The sequence below is a fragment of the Amblyraja radiata genome, chromosome 2, assembly GCF_010909765.2.
Source record: "Amblyraja radiata isolate CabotCenter1 chromosome 2, sAmbRad1.1.pri, whole genome shotgun sequence".
Taxonomy (NCBI): domain Eukaryota; kingdom Metazoa; phylum Chordata; class Chondrichthyes; order Rajiformes; family Rajidae; genus Amblyraja; species Amblyraja radiata.
In genome coordinates, this window is record NC_045957.1 from 1,533,436 (window position 1) to 1,538,183 (window position 4,748).

At 41.7% G+C, this 4,748-nt stretch overlaps 1 long non-coding RNA gene across 1 annotated transcript; it reads left to right on the plus strand.

Moving 5' to 3' along the window:
* The first annotated feature begins 1,173 nt into the window (after positions 1-1,173).
* LOC116985609 lies at positions 1,174-4,232 on the plus strand. Its single transcript, XR_004415309.1, has 3 exons — positions 1,174-1,288; positions 4,009-4,012; positions 4,193-4,232. It is a non-coding gene; the product is annotated as an uncharacterized LOC116985609 (long non-coding RNA).
* Positions 4,233-4,748: the final 516 nt, after the last annotated feature.

Below are 4,748 nucleotides of genomic sequence, written 5' to 3' on the forward strand. Positions count from 1 at the left end.
GACTTTGTCCAATGATTTCACCACTCTCCAAATGTGCTGCTATCGCATCTTTAATAACTGACTATAGCAGTTTCCGCACTACCGATGTTAGACTAACCGGTCTGTAATTCCCCGTTTTCTCTCTTCCTCCCTTTTTAAAAAGTGGGGTTACATTAGCTACCCTTCAATCCTCAGGAACTACCCCAGAATCTAAAGTGTTTTGAAAAATTAGCAATAACGCATCCACTATTTCTGGGGCCACTTGCTTAAGTACTGTGGGATGCAGCCTATCTGGCCCTGGGGATTTATCGGTCTTTAATCCATTCAATTTACCTAACACCACTTCCCGACTAACCTGGATTTCACTCAGTTCCTCCATCTTATTTGAGCCCCGATACCCTGCTATTTCCAGCAGATTAATTAAATCTTCCTTAGTGAAGACAGAACCAAAGCAGTTATTCATTTGGTCTACCATGTCCTTGTTCCCCATGATCAATTAGCCTGTTTCTGACTAAAAGGGACCTACATTTGTTTTAACTAATCTTTTTCTCTTCACATATCTATAAAAACCTTTGCAAACAGTTTTTATGTTCCCTGCCAGTTTTCTTTCATAATCTATTTTCCCTTTCCTAAATACGCCCTTTGCCATCCTCTGCTGGACTCTGAATTTCCCCCAGTCCTCTGGTATGCTGCTTTTTCTGGCTAGTTTATATGCTTCATCTCTTGTTTTAATACAATCCTTGATATCCATTGTTATCCACGGATGCACTACCTTCCCTGATTTATTATTTTGCCAAACTGGGATGAACAATTTTTGGAGTTCATCCATGCAGTCTTTAAATGCATTCCATTGCATATCCACCGTCAACCCTTTAAGAATCAATTGCCAGTCTATCTTGGCCAATTCACGTCTCATGTCCTCAAAGTTACCTTTCTTTAAGTTCAGAACCCTTGTTTCAGAATTAAATATGTCACTCTCCATCCTAGTGAAGAACTCAACCATATTATGGTCACTCTTGTCCAGGGGGCCACGCACAACAAGACTGCTAACTAACCCTTCCTCGTTAACTAACCTTTCCTATGGTAGCTAATGTAACCCCACTTTTTTAAAAGGGAGGGAGAGAGAAAACGGGGAATTACAGAGCAGTTAGTCTAACATCGGTAGTGGGGACACTGCTAGATTCAGTGATTAAAGATGGGATAGCAGCACATTTGGAAAGCGGTGAAATCATTGGACAAAGTCAGCAAGGATTTATGAAAGGTAAATTATGCCTGACGAATCTTATAGAATGTTTCGAGGACGTAACTAGTAGATTTTAGTAACTAGTAGTATATTTTAATGCTAGGAGCATTGTAAGACAAGTGGATGAACTTAGAGCCTGGATTGACACCTGGAAGTATGATGTTGTGGCGATCAGTGAAACATGGTTGCAGGAGGGCTGTGATTGGAAACTAAATATTCCAGGATTTCGTTGCTTCAGGTGTGATAGAATTGGAGGGGCAAGAGGTGGAGGTGTTGCATTGCTTATCAGGGAAGATATTACAGCAGTGCTTTGGCAGGATAGATTAGAGGGCTCGTCTAGGGAAGCTATTTGGGTGGAACTGAGAAATGGGAAAGGGGTAGCAACACTTATAGGGGTGTATTATAGACCGCCAAATGGGGAGCGAGAATTGGAAGAGCAAATATGTAAGGAGATTGCAGATATTAGTAGTAAGCACAAGGTAGTGATTATGGGAGATTTCAATTTTCCACGCATAGACTGGGAAACACATTCTGTAAATGGGCTGGATGGGTTGGAGTTTGTAAAATGTGTGCAGGATAGTTTTTTGCAACAATACATAGAAGTACCTACTAGAGAAGGGGCGGTACTGGACCTCCTGTTAGGAAATGAGACGGGTCAGGTGGCGGAGGTATGCGTTGGGGAACAGTTCGGGTCCAGTGATCACAATACCATTAGTTTCAATATAATTATGGAGAGGAACAAAACTGCACCTATGGATGAGATTTTTGATTGGAGAAAGGCTAACTTTGAGGAGATGCGAAAGGATTTAAAAGGAGTAAATTGGGACAGTTTGTTTTATGGGAAAGATGTGGAAGAGAAATGGAGTACATTTAAAGGTGACATTTTAAGAGTACAGAATCTTTATGTCCCTGTTCGGTTGAAAGGAAATCGTAAAAATTGTAAAGAGCCATGGTTTTCAAGGGAAATTGGACACTTGGTTCGGAAAAAGAGGGAGATCTACAATAGTTATAGGCAGCATGGAGTAAATGAGGTGCTTGAGGAGTATAAAGAATGTAAAAAGAATCTTAAGAAAGAAATTAGAAAAGCTAAAAGAAGATATGAGGTTGCTTTGGCAAGTAAGGTAAAAGTAAATCCGAAGGGTTTCTACCGCTATGTTAATAGCAAAAGGATAACGAGGGATAAAATTGGTCCATTAGAGAGTCAGAGTGGCCAACTATCTGCAGAGCCAAAAGAGACGGGGGAGATATTGAACAGTTTCTTTTCTTCGGTATTCACCAAGGAGAAGGATATTGAATTATGTGAGGTAAGGGAAACAAGTATAGCTATGGAAACTATGAGGATCAAAGAAGAGGAAGTACTGACACTTTTGAGAAATATAAAAGTGGATAAGTCTCCAGGTCCGGACAGGATATTCCCTAGGACATTGAGGGAAGTTAGTGTAGAAATAGTAGGGGCTATGGCAGAAATATTTAAAATGTCATTAGAAACGGGAATAGTGCCGGAGGATTGGCGTACTGCGCATGTTGTTCCATTGTTTAAAAAGGGGTCTAAGAGTAAACCTAGCAATTATAGACCTGTTAGTTTGACGTCAGTGGTGGGCAAATTAATGGAAAGAATACTTAGAGATAATATATATAAGCATCTGGATAAACAGGGTCTGATTAGGAACAGTCAACATGGATTTGTGCCTGGAAGGTCATGTTTAACTAATCTTCTTGAATTTTTTGAAGATGTTACTCGGGAAATTGACGAGGGTAAAGCAGTGGATGTTGTGTATATGGACTTCAGTAAGGCCTTTGACAAGGTTCCTCATGGAAGGTTGGTTAAGAAGGTTCAATGGTTGGGTATTAATGGTGGAGTAGCAAGATGGATTCAACAGTGGCTGAATGGGAGATGCCAGAGAGTAATGGTGGATGGTTGTTTGTCAGGTTGGAGGTCAGTGACGAGTGGGGTGCCACAGGGATCTGTGTTGGGTCCACTGTTGTTTGTCATGTACATCAATGATCTGGACGATGGTGTAGTAAATTGGATTGGTAAGTATGCAGATGATACTAAGATAGGTGGGGTTGCGGGTAATGAAGTAGAGTTTCAAAGTCTACAGAGAGATTTATGTCAGTTGGAAGAGTGGGCTGAAAGATGGCAGATGGAGTTTAATGCTGATAAGTGTGAGGTGCTACATCTTGGCAGGACACATCAAAATAGGACGTACATGGTAAATGGTAGGGGATTGAAGAATGTAGGTGAACAGAGGGATCTGGGAATACCTGTGCACAGTTCCCTGAAAGTGGAATCTCATGTAGATAGGGTGGTAAAGAAAGCTTTTGGTGTGCTGGCCTTTATAAATCAGAGCATTGAGTATAGAAGTTGGGATGTAATGTTAAAATTGTACAGGGCATTGGTGAGGCCAATTCTGGAGTATGGTGTACAGTTTTGGTCGCCTAATTATAGGAAGGATGTCAACAAAATAGAGAGAGTACAGAGGAGATTTACTAGAATGTTGCCTGGGTTTCAGCAACTAAGTTACAGAGAAAGGTTGAACAAGTTAGGGCTTTATTCTTTGGAGCGCAGAAGGTTAAGGGGGGACTTGATAGAGGTTTTTTAAATGATGAGAGGGATAGACAGAGTTGACGTGGAAAAGCTTTTTCCACTGAGAGTAGGGAAGATTCAAACAAGGGGACATGACTTGAGAATTAAGGGACTGAAGTTTAGGGGTAACATGAGGGGGGACTTCTTTACTCAGAGAGTGGTAGCTGTGTGGAATGAGCTTCCAGTGAAGGTGGTGGAGGCAGGTTCGTTTTTATCATTTAAAAATAAATTGGATAGTTATATGGATGGGAAAGGAATGGAGGGTTATGGTCTGAGCGCAGGTATATGGGACTAGGGGAGATTATGTGTTCGGCACGGACTAGAAGGGTCGAGATGGCCTGTTTTCGTGCTGTAATTGTTATATGTTATATGTTATATGTTAGAGTGGATAAGGGAGAACCAGGGTATGTGTGATATCTGGACTTTCAGGAGGGTTTCGACAAGGTCCCACATAAGAGATTAGTATACAAACTTAAGGCACACGGTATTTGGGGTTCAGTATTGATGTGGATAGAGAACTGGTCAGGAAGCAAAGAGTAGGAGTAAACGGCTCCCTTTCTGAATGGCAGACAGTGACTAGTGGGGTACCGCAAGGCTCAGTGCTGGGACCTTTGCTATTTACAATATATATTAATGATTTGGACGAGGGAATTGAATGCAACATCTCCACGTTTGTGGATGACAAGAAGCTGGGTGGCAGTGTCAGCTGTGAGGAGGATGCTAAGAGGCTGTAATGTGTCTTGGATGGGCTGGGTGAGTGGGCAAATGCATGGCAGATGCAATATAATGCGGATAAATGTGAGGTAGTAGAATATTATCTGAATTGTGGCCGATTAGGAAAAGGGGAGATGCAACGAGACTTGGGTGTCATGGCATACCAGTCATTGAAAGTACGCACGCAGGTGCAGCAGGCAGTGAAGAAAGCGAATGGGATAGCAT